Genomic DNA, 19,496 nt, shown 5'->3' with positions numbered 1-19,496 from the left:
TAAGGACAATACCTGATCTAGTTTCTTCACCAATGGTGTGCAGTGTAGGTGCCAAGTTATGGCCAACTGCTAATTCATAGACTCCTTTAGGATGGGAAGAAGAAGGTTGGGAGGGTCTACATACAGCAATAGTATGAGAATTCTCAAAGAGGGTCTCAAAGAGAGTCCAAGCCTTATTTTCATGCTTCGTGAGGAAAGTAGATCCACAAGATGCATCAACCATGGACCTATCTTGCTCAACTAACCCTTCATAAAAGGTTTGGACTAACTGCCACCTAGGGAATTGATGTTGAGGGCATTTACGCAAAAGGTCCCTAAAGCACTTCAAAGTCTCGAAAAATTGTTCCCAATCTATCTATGAGAAATTGGTGATTGCCTTTCTCAATTGGTTAGTCTTCCCAATAGGAAAGTACTTTTTTAGGAACTCGTGTTGCAGTGTGGCCTAGTTGGTCACCGAGTTCGGATCTAAGGAACTCAGACAATATTTGGCTTTGTCCTTCAGAGAGAATGGAAATAACCTTAAATGGAGGGCATCATCACCAAAGTGAGGTAAATGGATTGTGGAACAAATTTTAAGAAACTCATTTACGTGCTTATATAAATTTTCAATCGAATTCCAAAATAAATTGGGAAGCAAAAAGATGGTGGAGGTCTTGATTTCAAACTATGTCACCTTGACATTCGGGAACTAGATACATGACGACAACGTGTATGCATTAGGTGTGAAATAGTCCCTCAAGGGCCAAAGAGGTTTCTCCTCCACCGTAGGTTGATAGGGGGTAAGAGGTGTCGGATTTTGGTAAGTGGGAACTAGTTGGGGTTCGACCATGAATTTAGGTTTAGAGGACTTGACTAACTCAGGACTAGAGGTAGATTTCCTAATTGACCTATGGGATCTCTCAATCTCAGGGTCTATAGACACTAACTCAGGATTCAAAGAGGGCAAACCCAACATATACAAGTTTAGCACACAATCAATACTTCAAATATCAAATAAAAATTAAAAAAAAAATAAAGAAAAACAAAACATGTAGTACACTACACTAGAAATTGGCTTACTACCGTAACTGAGTCCTCGGCAACATCGCCAAAATTTGGTAGGCTTGCCAAGACTTGAGTCCTTGACTACCAAAAATAATATTTATAACCTAACTAAGCCCAAGTTCAGTAAAACAAGGAGTGAGTCAGGAGTCAATCTTCAAGGAATTAGTGCAATTGTTTTCCAATTTTAGCCTAATTTACTATGCTTTGCATAAAAGGAAAAGATCAAATGGAATGAAAGTAAATTGTAATTAAAACTACTCCTAGAAAGCAAGTCTCAAATTATGAATCCAACTTAGGCTTTTGTTCGTGATAGCTATGTCTGGTCGTCCGTACTAGGTTCGATGCTCAAGTGAACTGCTCTAGTGACATAGGGTAGCAAAGGTGCACCAATCATCCGGAGCACGATCAAGAACCAGGGTATACCCTATCCAACGAACATGGAACCCTTAATAGGAACCGTAACCTATCACATATAAGTGACTGAATCCCTAGTTCTGCTATTCTATCCCTTAAGATTTCATCACAATTAGAGAACTAAATATGCAAGAAAGTAAAGACATGATATTTAAATTGCAGAATTGAAATCAAAGCAGAGTAAATAGACAAGTATTGAAAATGACATTAATTGAAGCTCAAAGGCCTATCACTAGTAATGGGGATTAAGATCGAGAACCTACTAATCTACACGGCAGCACTCAGAACTTGAAGGTTGTCACAGGCCTTTGAAGAATTAGAATATGAACCAAACATGGAATTAAAAGAAAGCTGTAAATCTAATCTTAATGGCACCCAAAGACACTCTAGGTCTGTCACTAACCAAAGAGGGGCCAAAGGGGAACCATAATCACATATTTGAAGTTTGGTTTTATACCTAAAAGGATTTACAAGCGTTTGAATTCAAATCATGAAAGTTTTGGTAGAAATCTTGCGAAACAGGTTCTTGATTCGAACATAGTCATCCAGGTCACACCCTAGTTTTCCCCTGGTCGCGCTCTGGTCGAGACTCTTGAGAATTTTAGGGTTTAATCTATAGGCTTCCTCGACCTAGTCGCACCTGCAAGATCTCCTGGTCGTGCCCTGGTAGAAACTCTCGAGATCTCTATTTCAATTGCTTAACTCCTTTGGCTTCTTGCATTGCTTAACTCCTCAATTTTAACTTCATTTTGCTGAAACATGAACAAACCACGCATAACTCCGAACTATGATAAGATTGGGTAAATACAAGATATATGAGAATAAAACATAGGTAAATGGAGGTCTAAAATAGTGCATTTTAGGGGCACATCAGTGAGATAATGGCATTGGAAAATTTGGTAAGGAACGTTCTTTAATTATTGAAAAAGTTTTATTTGTAGAAGGTTTAACGCATAACTTGTTAAGTATTAGTCAACTATGAGGTAAAGGCTATGACATTACCTTTAGAAAGGACATGTGTATTGTTGAAAATGTAGAAAAACATGAAACACTTTTTTTTGCAAATTGTTGTGAGAATGTGTATTGCATTGACTTTGAAAAATTAGTGTCTCAAGATGTAAAGTGCTTTATGGTCTTGAATGAAACTAGTTGGTTATGACATAGGAGACTAGGACATGCTAGCATGGATCTCCTATCTAAATTATTTAAGAAGGATTTAGTTAAGGGTTTACCTAAAACTAAATTCATTAAAAACAAGATTTGTGATGACAAGCTTCAAATCCACTAGTAGGCCATTGGAACTAATTCATCTAGATTTTTTTGGCCCAACAAAAGCACAGAGTCTGGGAGGAAAACAATATGCCTTTGTAACTATAGATGAATACACTAGATTCACTTGGGTTTTATACTTAACCTCTAAGGATGAAGTGTGTAGAATGCTTTCCAATCTATGTAGAAAAATCCAAAACAAAAAGGGCTGTACCATTTTACACATCCGGAGCGATACGAGTGGAGAGTTTAAGAATGAGGAGGTTGAAAGTTTTGTGATGAAAATGGTATTTTACACAATTTTTTAGCTCCTTGAACACCGCAACAAAAATAGAGTTGTTGAGAGAAAGAACCGATCTTTGTTAGAAATGGCTAGGATTATGTTAAATGAGCATAACCTACATAAATACTTTTGGGTTGAATTGGTAAATACCGCATATTATGTCATGAATAAAGTTTCAATTTGGCCCAAATTAAATTAAACCCCATATGAGCTTCGGAAATGAAAGAAACCTAACATTGCATATTTCCATATGTTTGCATGCAAATGTTTCATTTTAAATGATAAAGGTGATATTGGAAAATTTGTTGCTAAATCAGATGAAGGAATCATTTTAGGGTATGCTCTAAATAGTAAAGTGTTTAGAGTATACAATAAATGAACAATTTTGGTTGTTGAATCAATCCACGTAGTTTTGATGAAGCAAACCATTTTTCCTCTAAGAATATTGTCGATAATGATTTAGAAAGAGAAGGATTATGAGGGGAATGGTGTGATCCCAAGAGGGGACTGAATTGGGTTTTAAAACGTTTGCGTATAAATTAAGCCGATTCACCGAAACGTATCCTGATTAAAATAAAAGGTGTGCATGCAAAATAATCACAACCATAAATGATAGGCATACACGTGCAGAAATTAAAGCGCAAAAAAAATAAATAAATAGAGATAAGGGAAAGATAACACAACAATTTTAACGAGGTTCGGCAAATCCTGCGTACGTCCTTGCCTTGGGCAAACCCCAAGGATTTCCCTAACCCTGCTCACTTAGCCAGGTAGAGTAGAAACCATTTACACTCCTTACAAGGTGGAGTCCCCCTCGCTCCCTTAATTGGGCAGAGCCAAGCCATTACACACTTCTTACAGGGTGGAGCCCCCTAACTCCCTTAACTAGGCGAAGCCAAACCATTACGCACTCCTTAGAGGGTGGGGCCCCCTAGCTCCCTTAACTGGGCAGAGCCAAACCTCTCCAAGTGATGATTCTCTAACATTTTCCAAGTGCTTAGGGTTTGTATTTATAGGTCAAATGGAGATATAGCCATTATATGGCCGTTTGGGGGGGGGGGTGTTTAAAATATTATTATATTTTGAAAACTAGCCATTTTTCAGCCATTGGGGCACTTTTTCGAGAGGGCCGATCGACCATAGTTTCAAATATGCAAGGTCCGGTCGACTGGAGTGAAGATTTGGTCAACTAGACTTGGGTTCTTTGAGGGATACCTTTGAGTGTTTTAGACATAACATTTTCCGTACAAGTCCAAATTGAACGTTCTTGGTATCTATATAAAGTTAAGAGAAAATCCCAAAACTTTCATGTTGAATACTTTTTAGGATTTGAAGGGATTGATTAAGAAAATTTCTCATCATCGAGGTGGCAGAAACATAAAGGGAATTTTCTGTTGCAAACGCCTTATCAGTATTTTGGGCCTTATGTTTTCTAGAAAACTACAAATGAGACTTTTTTGATATCAAAAGAAAGCTAAGAAACAATCCCACAACTTTCATGTTGAATATAATTTAAGATGAGAACGGATTCATCAAGAAAAGTGCTCATCAATTCGATGGAAGAAACATGAGAGGGATTTTGAAAAACTTATTGTGGAGTTTTTCATTCCAAAAATGATTTTTGCCCTTGTTTTGATTTCAAAACCAATTTAAACCTTTTGGTATAAGTTTAAATTTTTGAATAAAATATTTTTGTGAAAAACTTGGGATCCTAAGGTCAATCTAGGGTCGGTGTTGAGCTTCAAATTAAATCATGAGATGCATGCACAATTAAACCATAATTACTATTACAACACAAGAAATAAACAAAAGTCTTTAGTCTTCTACTCTCTAAATTCCTATGGAATATGCCGAGGTATGTTCATTTACATACTTTTACGGCTTCCGTTTTGCATCCATCACTTGTGCTTTTAGAGCTATAAACCTATTCATACGCTAAGTACACAAGTGAAATGTTGTGGTTTCGCATAATCCAAACAAGGATCGAACTCAAAAAGTCAACAATCTTCCCTTTTTTGGTGATGACAAACACAAGAGCAAAATTAGGTTAGCCTGAAAAGACTCCCCCCATGAATACGCATAATTTAAAAATTTATTCAATGAAGTGCAAGCATATGCAAACATGAAGACTTTAGTATTTTTCAAGTTTAGTATTTTAGTCCATTTCTATTTAATGTGCATTTTATGTATTGAAGCTTTCTCTAAAAATATATTCAGTTAAGCCCAGTTATCATTTTCCATTTTGTAAATAACAAAATGATAGGAGGATACCAAAGGAAAAAGAATAATTTTGCGAGGAAAAAGAATAATTTTGCTTTAAAACTTCTCCCCCTTTTGTCATCAGCAAAAAGGCCAAAATTTTTTTCTTTTTCTCCTTAGAAAAAGAGATCATTTAAATAATCAGAGCCTTCTAAATTTTAGAACTTCATGACACAAAAAGAACTTTAGATATTAAATAGTGCATGTCACGAATGCTTTGAAGCACACGAGCAAGAGATAAGATATAACTTAAATAAGTTCAGTTTTGCCAAAAATATTTATTTTAAAAAAATTTCCCCCTAGATATTATCAGTAAGTATTGGGAATAATGCTTGCTGAAAAAGAAACTTTCACACAAAGATTTAGACAAGCTATGTTTTTCTGGTATACATGTAAGCATAAAACAAAAAATAACCTGAAAAGTAAAAAATAACCTGAAAAGTCAACCATATAGATCCTAAAAATTTTAGCAATTTAATTACAAGATCATATGGCTACAAGAAGATGATTGTGGCTAAGCAATATATTTCAATTCAAGATTTTAAATAAAATCATTATTCTTGAATACACAAGCCACAAAATGCTCAATATAGATCTAAGCCTAAGAATGGGTGAGTACAACAAGATAGAAATTTAAGTTCAACAACTCCCCCTATGAATTTGAATACGAGCTTAGATGCTATAAATTTAAGATTTACTATGGGCAAAAAGAAATTTATTATACAAAATATACGAGTCACGGTAACCTTCTAACCTAAGCCTAGAGTAGGAAGAACATAAGAAGTGAAATTTTACAAAATCTCCCCTTTTGATTTTAAAAGCTAGCTTAGATGCCATAAACTGCTTATACTGATACTAATTGTGAAAAATTCATTAAAATAGTACAAGCAGCAGTTTGAGTCTTTTAAACACAATTTTACTTGATATATGTTAAATCAAATAAATCAATTGAATTCAACCAATAAAATATTTCTAGAACCCACATGCACCAGAAAGTTGAAATTGAGTCATGCAAGGTATTCATGCACATAAAGAACAATCCATATCAAAGTTTGATTTTAAAAACAGGTTATGATGTTCATGGTATTCAAAATACCATCCGGACTTAAAACAAAAACAATAAGCAAATGATGCATACGAGTCCATAGGGCAGGTGATTACAATCCTTTTCTTAAGGATGAGGCTTATGCTCCCCTATATATTTTCATACATACATGAATGCAAGTTTAAACAAGGATAAAAGTCATTTAAAAGCATTTATCATATGATCATCCATCAAATAATTTCATCATGTAGCAAATATAAAACATTTAGCACACAAGCATGGCATATTGTATTCCTATTCAGAATTCGATAGTCAATCAAGGCTATACTCAATAATTATGAAATAACTATGCAGCTGAGGATCAAAAGAAGATAACACAACTCAAAAACTCAATAAGTGTGTGAAATGAAGACTACTCCTATGTCATGCAATTACCCTAGTTTATGGACCATCATCAAACCATGAAACGTTTAATTAAAAGGATGATGTTTTACCATTTAATCTGAGTGAAGTTCAGAATCCAAAGATTTGACCAAATGGTGTCCATGAACTTAGCATTTCCTAAGATTATAAAATGTGTACATGTTTTAAATTTATATAGCATCTTGGATTCAACATGTACTAACTTATTCAATTAATAGCATGCATTTTCTAAAATATTTATAAAATTCAACCAACATGCAATAAAATTCAGATCATGATCATTTAGCATGAAAACGTTTACATTAACCATTTAAAACAACATGCAAATGATCTTTTTATCATGCAATAGTTACAAATATTCAATAGTTAACATGTGCATGCAATAGTCTAAGTGACTAGTTAAGATGTAAAACACTATGTTCAACTTGGTCACAATTTTGACACTACATAAGACTTGTACAAATATTTAGAATTTGAAAAATAAGTCTTATGGAATTATTATTTCAGTCAACTAGTTAGCATGTGAGTCTAAAATAAATCATTCAATTCAACATGCAAGACCCTAGTCAACTACCAGCATGCAATTCATAAATCTGCGTTAGCCATGCAGATGACGTTCCAATTCATGCATGCAGTTCAGTATAGCTTAAGAAAAACAATTTATGCTAAAAATTATCCATCCATCAGATAATATAATCATTAAGTAAAGAATGGATATTTAGAGTTCAGTGCTGCTCAATATAAATATAAACTATCCATCAAATAATATATATTTAGCAAGCAATGGATAGTTGCATTCAGCTCACACAATTCATCCAATATAAATAGAGCAATAAGATATTTCCAATCATAAGCATAATACAATTAAGAGCTTATTGGATGAATTTTTAAATTTTCTGATCCCCTTAAGAATATGCCACCAAATCATTAATGTTTATGCTCTTAATTTTCATCATTTATACCCCAAAAATTTAGCCAAGGCTCTAAATTTTCAATGAATTAACTTTGAATTGCTTTCTAGGCTTATCAAACCATTTTACACTGGCCAGTGCCAGCAGGTGAAAGTTGAGCATCAAAGACCAGTGAAAACATTGCAACCACTTCACCTCCCCGAATGAAAGTGGGAGCACATTTTTTTGGATTTTGTCACAGGATTACTGCCAGCCCTTCATAGACAGGACACCATCTGGGTAGTCATTGACCGATTGATGAAGACTGCCCATTTTCTACCAATCAGAGTTAACTACTTCATGAGTAGATTTATGGAGTTGTACATACAGGAGATAGTTAGATTGCATGGCGTGCCAGTGTCCATTGTATCGGACCGAGACCTATGGTTCACATCTCAATTTTGGAAGAGTTTGCATAGAGCCATGGGTACACAACTGACATTCAGTACAGTCTTTCATCCTCAAAAAGATGGACAGACAGAGAGGACCATACAAATACTAGAGGATATGTTGCGAGCCTGCGTGCTGGATTTTGGAGGTAGTTGGATCTAGTATTTACCATTGGTTGAATTTACTTATAATAATAGCTACCAAGCTAGTATTGGGATGACACCATATGAAGCATTATATGGTAGGAGGTGCCAATCTCCATTATATTAGGATGAAATTGGTGAAAGGCAGGTTTTGGGGCTAACGATGGTTCAGCAGACTTCAGAGAAGATCAAACTCATCTGAGACCGAATCAAAATAGCTCAAAGTCGATAGAAAAGTTATGCAGACACTCACTGATGAGAGCTGGATTTTGGTGTGGGGGATCATATATTCTTAAAAGTTGCACCAATGAAAGGAGTTATAAGGTTTGGGAAAAAGGGTAAGCTGAACCCTAAGTATATTGGACCGTTTGAGATCTTGGAAAGAGTGGGTCTAGTTGCCTACAGGTTAGCATTACCCTCTCTTTAGGCGCCTGACCTTGCATTCCAATATAATTTTTCAAAGAGTCAAGGAACTTCGGTCACCTGGGCATTCAACCTCAGGCGCCTGAACCTGCGGGAAACTTAAAAGTTTGATTTTTATTAAATGAACTCGCAAGCTATTTCTTTGATCCAATGGTTGAGATCAATCCTAAGGGTAAGACACTATATATACTGAATATCTAAACCCTAGAACGAAGCTAAGACACACAAGAAAGAGAAGAACACATCTTATTGCAAGAACATAGAGAAACTTGAGCTGATTGCCTGCACTTCATTCTACATTCATCTTCTTTGGGCAAATCTACTCCGAAAATCAAACGACATTCATTCATTCAACTTTATTTCATTCTAGTATTGAGGTTTGATCATTCAAGTTAGTATTTTCAAGAACTTCTCATCTCATTACTTTTTCTTGATTATCATTAGAAAAGTTTGATCTTGAGTGTGCACATACATATAACAATTATTTTTGAAAAGATCATTACTTGAGAAAGTTGTTTAGCTATTGGTTGATTTGTTTTTGATTCAATAGTATATAATTATATATATATATATATATATATATATTGTTCATAGAGCATATGATTGAAAAATCTATTTTTGATTAAGTATTAAAAGGTTGATCTTGAATGTGCATATACATATACATACTTTGTTTAAACAAGATCATTACTTGATTAAGGTTTGGTTATTGATTGAATGGTTTGATTCAAGTGTGTATTTTGTTAAAGGTTTCATATTTTTGATATATTAAAACACTTGAATATATATCCTTGGTATTCATAAATATTTATTTTATTGAGGGATCTTTTGTTTGGAAAACCTTATACTCAGTATTTTGATCTTTGAATTACATATCGTATATATTTACATATTACAGAATGGGGTTGTGATTAAATATTTGATGAAAAGCTTTTTGATGTAGATTGATAAAAAATTCAAGATAAAGCTTCTAACAAGTTTACATTAGACATATTTTTGCATCTTTACAAAGTGAATTAGAACCCTAATATACTCCAAAGCATTTCAAATATTTCTTTACTTGGGAGTTTTTGATAAAAAGGGTTTTGTGTGTTGAAGCATATCATACATAAAACGATTGTATCATTTTCATACATTCTGAGCTTCAAGTTTAATCATATGTTAATGTGTTAGGAATTTGAATTGTACTTACAAGCTTTTGTTAGAAGCATTTTTGAGTGTTGTTTTTCAGATTCTATTGTATACATGGTTCGATGTGTGAACCGGGGTTTGAGGAGAGAGTTGTATCTTTTGTAAGCAGTGGGTGAGGAGGAACCTGTACCTCTTGTAAGCAGCAGATTATAAGGGAAGCTCCATCCCAATTTAGGGAGCAGGGATTTAGTGAAATCCTTGAGTGGTTGCTCAAGGCGAGGACGTAGACCAAGTCGGCTGAACCTCGTAAAAACTATGTTTGTCTTCTCTCTTCCCTTTACTCTTTACTTTCAACATTGCATTTAAATTATTTATGTTGCATGTGTAGGTTGGATTGCCTTGCACATATGTAATTGAGTAACAAGAATTTATTGATAAATATATAAGAAGGTTTTAAGTGGTAAATAAGTGACAAATAATTTTTAAATACCCAATTCACCCCCCCCTCTTGGGACTACACCTGATTGAACAAAAATTATTATTATAAATTAATTAATTAATTAATTAAGTATTATTAAATTTACTTTATTAAATAAATAATATGATAGATGTACACACATATACACACACACACACATATATATACATAGATTCAATCTTCAATAGAAAGGAAATTGCCCCCCCCCCCAAGCCGTCTCTCACACTCTCTCTCTCCTCAAGCCTTCTCTCTCTCTCTCTCTCTCTCTCTCTCTCTCTCTCTCTCTCTCTCTCTCTCTCTCCTCGATTTCCTTGGAGAAACAGTCACCGATCGAAATATGGAAGATACCCCTGGGTTCCATTCTCCGCCACCGACATTTTAACCGGAGTGGATTTGTTGTAGGAGCGACGTAGACACCACTTTTGGGGTAAGGCTACCTCTCTCCCTCTCTCTCTCTCTCTCTCTCTCTCTCTCTCTCTCTCTCTCTCTCTCTCTCCTCAATGTCTCCTTAAATCTTTAGCCAGACTGATGATCTTCCTCCACGATGATCCAGGAACATTTCTTTACAAGTCTAGTGGAGTAAATTTTTGAACTAGGCTTTTCAAGCACTACTCCAAGGCTAGGTAAGATTTAGGGAATTAAGCAAATTTACTGTTTTTTGAAAATTTAATTATTTATTTGGAGTTTATAGGCTTAGGAAATGTTAAAATAGTTATTGGGGATTTTGTGAGCCTAGGAATATTAAGGAAATTATAATTTTCGGGTTGAGCTGATGGAACTGGGAAAATATGGTTTCAGAGTTTTTGAGCTCCATGGCACCAGGGGTTTGGTTTAGGGTCTTCATAGGAAATATCTCAATAAACAAGTAAGGGGATTAAGTTAAGTCAGGTTTTTATTAAAGTTGAACCGATTAAACTATTTTATATGCATGTATACTTGATTTCCAGGATTATTTCAAAAATCAACCATTCAAAATGGATTTTTACAAATATAGGATATATGGTACGATATTTTGAATAATACGAACAGTGGACAGCTTGTTTTATAATATGGATTTAAAATACTATGTTTCTTAATTGTTTATTGGGATATGTTAAAATATGGAAATTGTGTGGCAGGTGAGTAAATTTATATGGTTTATCGTGTAACCGAATTTGGGAATGATTGTAAAATATACTGGAACTATTGGTGAAACATACTAGAATTGCTTGTGAATAATACATGGATTTGATATAATGGTTGTCAGCCAGGTTTTATATGATGGCCGGGGACTAGGTTTTATTTGATGGCTGTAAGCCGGGTTTATTTGACGGTCAGGAGCCGGGTTTTTATTTAATCGTAGTTTGAAACAAAATGATTTAAACTACATTTTTCAATTACTTAAATTGCATGATATACTTTAGGAACCCTGGGGACCAGTTGTTTTGTGAGCACGGTACCGTTGCTAGTGATTGATTATTGGACCATGAGCGCCCACAATGTTTTGGACAAAAGTGTAGGGTGGTCTTAGCCGATAGCCTGTAAGGATGAAGTAAGGGCATTGAGCTTGTAGCTTGGCTGTGGATGCCTGAAAATGTTCTTGCAAAGGGATATTTTGACTTTGTTTTGGGCTGATCACCCAGGCTTAGTCTATCCTTTGTGCTGCACAACCTGTACCATGGGGGAAGTAAATGATGTTACTTATAGGGAGTGTTGTTTATGCATATATGTTGATTTATGTAAATGGTGTTAAATATTTACTGAATTGGTTTATATTGTTGACTCACTCGAAAAATGAGCAGCTCGAAAGCTATCCCAAGTATAGGAGTTACGTCATGTAATATTTAGCCCAAGGGCTAAATCGTCTCCTCAGGGAATACGTTTTAATCTCAGATTTTACGTTTTTCCAATCCAAAAAAAAAAAGTACTAAACTTAGTTTAGATTCAAGATTTTCAAAGTTGTTGAGATTTATTCAAACTAATTAAAATAACACGCAAAGTAAAACCCTAAAACTAACATATGTGGAACTAAGAAGCAAACAATGGAAACCCTAGCCTACTTAAGGAAACATTGGGACACGCGTTAATTAAAAATGGAAACCTAGAACATGGAATTAAAAACACACAATGGAAGCTAAACCGTACGCGTAATAAAAACAAATATTTAACACAAATAAAAAATTACAAACCAAAATCTCAATTTAACGCAATGTGAACTTAATAGAAATTTAACGCTCAACTAATAACGGAACACGATAAGAACAATACGAACTTTGATCAAACCAACCCAAGCTTCAACAAAAATTAAATCTAAAAAAAAATCTCAAAACAAGAACATTCTTTCAAGGTAAATAAATAAAAACAAAAATAAAATAAATAAATAAACTTATGCTTAAATGAAAACATTAAACTCACTTAAATAAATCTTCACTAAGTGTAATAACTAATTAAATAGAGAAAACAACTATTCAATGACACTTTTAAAGGAAGGAGAGAGAGAGAGAGAGAGAGAGAGAGAGAGAGAGAGAGAGAGAGAGAGAGAGAGAGAGAAAGAGAGAGAGACAGAGAGACAGAGAGAGAGAGTGTGAGAATAGAGGACACCCATGGCTGTGGGAGTGATGATTCTCGGTTGGCAGAAACTCGGGTAGACTGCTGAATGTCCGAGAGCTGGGCTGGAGTGGAGTGCTCAGGAACTACTACTGTGCTCTGCTCTGTTCTGGGAGTTCTCGGTTTCAGATGGTTGCTGCTCTGTTCTGGTATTGGAGCTGTGTAACAGGATCTGGAGAGAGCAGGTCGTGCGTGGAGAGTTGCTGTAGATGGTCGGAGTTACAGAGGGGCTGGGCAGGGGCTGTGCTTGGCTGGCGCGGAGGGACGCCGCGACTGCTGCTGTGTTGTGGAGTTGCTGGATGTGTCCTCGGGTTGCAGCAGATAAAGGGGCTGGTGGTGTTCTGATCAGAGGAGCTGGGCTTAGGGAAAGAGAAAGAAAAATAGCAACATAGAGAAAGAAAGGACGAGAATAAAGCAAGGTAAAGAGAAAGGGAAAGAGAGGGGAAGGAGCAAGACAAAGGGAAGGATGAAGAAGAAGAAGGAGAAGAAGAAGAAGAAGAAGAAGAAGAAGAAGAAGAAGAAGAAGAAGAAGAAGAAGAAGAAGAAGAAGAAGGGGGTTCTCGGCTGGGGAAGCGCCCAATAGGGAAGAGAAAGGGAAAAAAAGAGAATAAAAAGGGAAGAGGGAAACACAGCCCTAAGACCCGAATTGTCCAGCCCAGCAACTTAACCTGACCCGGCCTGCATAGCCAGGTCACATCAATGGTCTAATACATTTGTTTTCTTTTTTTTTTTCTTCATTTTTTGCTCTCTGTTCACCACCAAATTTATCCTTCTTGGAGCCTGTTCCTCACAAAACCCAAAACATAAAAGTTGTATATAATCCTTTCCTCTTTCTCTAGAAATTTGAATCGTCTTAATCAAAACTCGGATGGAAAAGTTATACATGAAATACGAACAGGTGTTGGTTTTGGTTTCCTAGAATTTTCTTGCGATAAAATATTACCAAAAATTTATAAATTGCATAATAAAACTCAAGATTGATAATTTTGGCACTTTATTAAAATATTGGACAAATTTTGACATTTAATTAAAAATATAAGCCGTAAAGACTGGATTAAAGTGCCCAATTATGCAGTTTTGACGCGTAATCAATTGTGGAAGGAAAAAAAGGCATTTTTTTTAAACGTTGTATAATGAATAAATATTTACATACTATTTTTGGTTAAATGGATAACTTGTTATTTTTTGTATACACTAAATTTCATGTTTACCACACACTAATTTTAACTTAGTCTTCCTTACTAAGAAGTGTCTCACCCAAATAGGCAAATTATATTTTCAGGAAGCACCAGGGATCGTGTTTACCAAGGCTAAAGGGGTGGAGCTAGTCATAAGTCTATGTATGTAGTGTGTATGGACTGAGTTTTCTTTTTGTACAGTATTATGGGTTGTAATATGGATATTTGGAGACATTTATGTATAATAGTAATTAGAACTCTAGTAATGTGTTTGGAGAATGTATCACTTATTTTCATTGCATTTATATTGAATATGGTATCAGGAACATAGACGTCACTTAAGTAGCACTCCGGGCCCCATGTGGATGGTCTAGGTGTTACACTTCAGCCTTCTGCTCTATGATTTCCATGGAATACACTGAGGTATGTTCATTTACATACTTTTACAAATTCCATTTTGCACTCGTCACTTGTGCTTTCAGAACAATAAACATTTTTATACACTAAGTATACAAGTAAGATGTTGTGGTTTGTCATAATCAAAATAGGGATCGGACTCAAAACGTCAATAGTTTAGAAGACCTGTCAATTCATGATAATAACTAGGAAAGTAGTAAAATCAAAGAACCACCTAATGATGTTGATGCTCAAAATCAAGTTAAAGTCAACAAACTCCCAAAAGAATGGAAGTTCGTGAAGAACCATCCTAAGGAGCAAATCGTTGGTGAACCTGCATGTGGAGTATCAACTCGTTCTTTGGTTAAAAACTTGTGTAATCATCTTGCATTCATGTCAGAAGAGGAACCTAAAAATATTAGTGATGTAGTTGATGATGAATCATGGGTCTTAGCTATCCAAGAAAAGTTGAATCAATTTGAAAGAATCAAAGTTTAGACCTTAGTTTGTAGGCCTAATGATCACACTATAAGAACTAAATGGGTATATAGAAATAAAAAAGGATGAGAATGACATTTTTGTCCACAACAAAGCTAGATTAGCTACACACGGTTTCAATCAAGAAGAAGGAATTTGGGGCACCAATGAGCTCTTCCAAAGAACTTAGCAAGGACGAGCAAGGGAAACCGATAGATATTAAGCACTATAGCGATATGATTGGAAGTCTACTCTACTTAACGACTAGTAGACCAAATATCATGTTTAGCATTTGTATATGTGCTCAGTTTCAAGCTTCACCTAAGGAGTCACGTCAAAAGGCAGTTAAATGAATTCTACAATATCTTATTAGCACTATAGACTTAGGCTTATGGTATCCAAATGATATAAACTTTGAAATAATCAGTTATTTTGATGCGGATTTTGCCGAGTGGCAAAATGATCGTAAGAGCACAAGCGGAACTTGTCATTTCTTAGGACAATATTTTGTCTATTGGTTTTCCAAAGAGCAAATATTCGTATCCTTATCTACTACCGAGGTCGATTATGTTGTTGTGGGTAGTTGATGTGCACAAGTCTTGCATCTGAAACAATAACTCTAGAATTTCAAATTGGCTTATGATTGTGTCCCAATCAAATGTGATTACACCTATGCTATAAACATTTCTAAGGATCCTATACCACATTCACAAACAAAAAATATATTTTTTGTAAAAGGGGGATATATGTCTTGAGTTTGTGAGTATTGATGAACAATGGGCCGATATATTCATGAAACCCCTTCAAGAAGATCGTTTCATCTTAATAAGGTGGGAATTAGGTCTATTACATGTGAGTGAAGTTTTTTGAAGTCAATTTGGTTATTAATTTGAGTAATCCAAGTTAAATTTAAGAAATTATCAACTTCAGCAATTTGGGCAACCGAATGACTGATTCAAGCTACTGAATCTACATTAACTTGGTTGTTGGGAGTATTAAATTATTCAGGCAACTGAAATTCCAAAATTCAGTCAACCGAATGGCTCGGGCGACTGAACCATAAACTCAATCGATCGAATCATGGGTATTTGAAAAACTTAACCCTCACGTAAAACCTTAAAGTCTTACCCTTTCACTCACCTGAACACTCATATTCCCTCGTTCGAACCTGCGAATCTCTCATTCATTCTCTCAAACCCCCATATCTCCTTAGATCCACTTTTCTTCACTGAATCTACTTCATCATCATGCCACAAACCAAAAGCTTTTTGAGAAAAACACCAACCATGGGTCAAGATGACACCGAGAGTATCCATCACTGGCTCACGATGCCTAGGGCTAAGCAGCTTTATAACGAGCATCTTCGGTCTCTCAATCCCATCCTTGGTAAGATACTCGACATTATTTTAATGGAAGAATATTTTTCAAACATCATTCTTCACATTTAGGTTGGGGTATATTTTTGTTCCATCAACCCCAAGGTGTTTAGCTAAATCTTGTGTGCCTATTCTATGCAAATCTAGTTAAGGTCGGTGAACACTACACCACTCAAATCATGAACAAAACTTTTTCACTCATTGCCAGCACCATTGTTGAATAGTTCAACATTAACTGTGGAAATTTTGATTGTCCAAAGGTCAGACCATCCTGGATCATGGACCAGGACTTTACCCCCCCCCCCCCCCCAAGCCTTTCTTCCATTTGTGTTGGCAGAGGAGGTAAACTATTTTGGTCATCCTTCCTTATACAAACAACTATCCCTCGAAGCGAAAATCATTCATCTGCTTATTACTTACAACATTCTTCCTATAAGTGGGTTTAGAGATCACCTATTCTATTTAGACTGCTTTGTAATGTGGTGTCTCTACATCAGAAGGCGCCTTGACCTTCCCTCCCTCATTATTAAATGGATGGTAGCCAAGAAGGAAACATAAAAAGGTTATTCTCTTGTATGGAGGAGCTCTCAATCTTTTTTTGAGTATCTTGCTATCACTCGCCCCTCTACCCTATGTGTAGCACATAAATCCATTGATTTCTTCTCATTTACCATGTTAAAATAAATGAGCTATCAACTGGGTGGTCCTAATGGCTGGATCCCAAAGTATCATTCACCCCAGCAAGGAAATGTTAATGCACATATGGAGGAGGAACGAGAATATGCCCATATGGATGATCCTCATCATGTGGAGGCAAATGCTCCGGAGGGTGCCACACATGCTCCTTCTAAATGGTATCAAGACCTTTGTTAACATATCGATTTCTGATTCAACACACTTCAATAGGACATCCATTCTAACTTCCTATGCCTTCAACCAAAGACTTGAAAGTCTTGAAACGTAACTGGATGGTGCTACTTCTTCTAAAGGGAAAGCACCTATGGAAGCAAGCCAAAGTGATAAGGATGAGGAAGATGACGAAGAGGATGGTAGCTCATCTAGTGGAAATGCAATTGATGAAGATTAGATGAGGGAGTGCTAATTTTTAGGGGGAGAGCCTATTGTATCTTATTGTACTTATTATGTCTATATGTTGGTTTTTGAAAACATTCTGATTATTATTGTATGATTTCAGGTCTTAATATATATGGTTGTTTTTGAAAAAGTTATTATCATGAGAATGGTTGTTCTAATACTGTTGGTTGTTGAATGTTAGCAAACTTATGCATGTTGGTTGATGTATATTGATTTCATAGTGTTGGTAATGCTGACTGATGTATGTTTTCTGATTGCTGCATATTGGTAATGCATGCTGGTTGATATATGTTTATGCTTGCTGGTTGATGAATGTTGGCAAACTTATGTAGGCTAATTAATGTATGGTTGTGAAATAATGTTGATTGTTGTCTATTGGAAAACTGATGTTAACTGGGTATGAGAAATTCCTATTTAAGAAAATTGAAATGGTTGATTATATATGGTTTTTCAATGGGAACATATAGAGCAGAATGTCAAATTGCACTTTTATGCAGATTTTTGTTAAGCCTTTTGCATATGTCAAAAGGGGGAGAGAGTTATAAGAAAAATCCCTTTTGAACCTAATATGGTTAAAATTAGGCTTAAGCTTATTAAAACAATTTGAAAAGGTCGTAAAGGTCTTAATCTCAATATTTCTAGCATGCTTTACATTGTTTAAATTTTAAATTTTGCATATTATGAAGGGGAGCCTTGCAAATGCTACCTTATTTTGCTCCTTATTAGTCATCATCAAAGAGGGGGAGATTGTTGGTCGAACAAGGTTTAATCCCAATTTGACAATGACAAAAAAGGGCATCTAATTGTACCATTATGTGTGTATACAAGTGTTAAGGTCTTAAAGCACAATGACAGATGCAAAATGGAAAGCCATGAAGCATACAAGACAATGATAGATGGTTGTTAACATGAAACTTGTATGAAGACCAAGCTTAGAGACATGAAGACTTGAATAGTTTGTTATGTGTATTGCAAATTAGGATTCATGTAAGTACACCTCATTTGAAGTTTTGTGATGAAACTTTTAGGTGACTTAGTTGGACCCTAGATATTTTAAAATTCTTGGAAAATATTTTTACAAGTTCAAAAGTTATTTCAAAAGGCTAAAATCATTTTTGAAATGAAAAATATAAAGAATTTTGTATTTAAGGATGTTTGGGTGCTTGAGGCAAAGTGCTCAGCCAACCGGGTATATACTATTTGAACACTGGTCTGGCTCTAGGAAGTTCAGGTGACTAAACCTTAGGGTTCGATCGACCGAATGACTACTACCTTTCTAATTCCTAGACTCAGTTAGTTCGGGTAACCAAACCTCAGGGTTTAGTTGACCAAATGGCTTGGTTCAGGCAACAAACCTTAGCGTTTAGTCGACGGAGTGGGTACTGCCAATTTGGAAATTCTATATTTAATTAGTTTGGGTGACCAAACACAAAGTTTAGTCAATCGAAGCTTGCGCGATAATTATCGCAACGACAAAAAAATCGCTAAGGTTCTCAAATATTAAGTCGTAAAAACACATGCAACGGCTAAAATTTAAACGTTAATATAAATAGCCAACCCTAAATGTGTTTTATACAACGATTAAAGAGAGTAATTGTGATTAACATCGCCTATTGTTGTAAGTTTTTTTAGAGTTCATGTTTCAAGAGTATTTCTTTTGAAAACCAAAAAAACCCTAGCTAACTCTCTGAACTTCATTTCAATACTCAATTGAGAGTGTATTAGTGCTTTATTTTGTGTACTCAATTTGCTCTATCTAGAGAGTTTTATCTGTACCTACTTCGATTATTTCATCTATACAACTCTACTTCGATTATTTTTTTTGTATTTGGACGATTCTAGGGTGAATCGTTGAACAAGAGAAAGGGGATTTTCACTTAGGTGTCTGTAAAGGTATCTCCACCTATTGAAGGAGAGAGGCATCTCTGCCTACTGAAGGAGAGAGACATCTCCACCCACTGAAGGGGAGAGGTTTCTCCACTTATTGAATGAGGGTATAGAGAAATCCTCAAGTAGGTTACATAAGCAAGGACATAAGTACGGCTCATCGAACTTTGTAAAACACAATGTCACTTTCTTGTTGGCCTTACTAGGTTTGATACTCCATTTTGATTCTAACAAACAAGTAGGATTTAA

The 19,496-nt window shown here is 35.5% G+C and overlaps 1 non-coding gene across 1 annotated transcript; it reads left to right on the top strand.

The window, feature by feature from the left end:
• Positions 1–281: 281 nt before the first annotated feature.
• LOC131165134 (small nucleolar RNA R71) lies at positions 282–387 on the top strand. Its single transcript, XR_009139455.1, has one exon. It is a non-coding gene; the product is annotated as a small nucleolar RNA R71 (small nucleolar RNA).
• Positions 388–19,496: the final 19,109 nt, after the last annotated feature.

The sequence above is a fragment of the Malania oleifera genome, chromosome 9, assembly GCF_029873635.1.
Source record: "Malania oleifera isolate guangnan ecotype guangnan chromosome 9, ASM2987363v1, whole genome shotgun sequence".
Classification (NCBI taxonomy): Eukaryota; Viridiplantae; Streptophyta; class Magnoliopsida; order Santalales; family Ximeniaceae; genus Malania; species Malania oleifera.
Note: the sequence above shows the minus strand (reverse complement) of the source record. Positions and strands in the feature narration are given on the sequence as shown.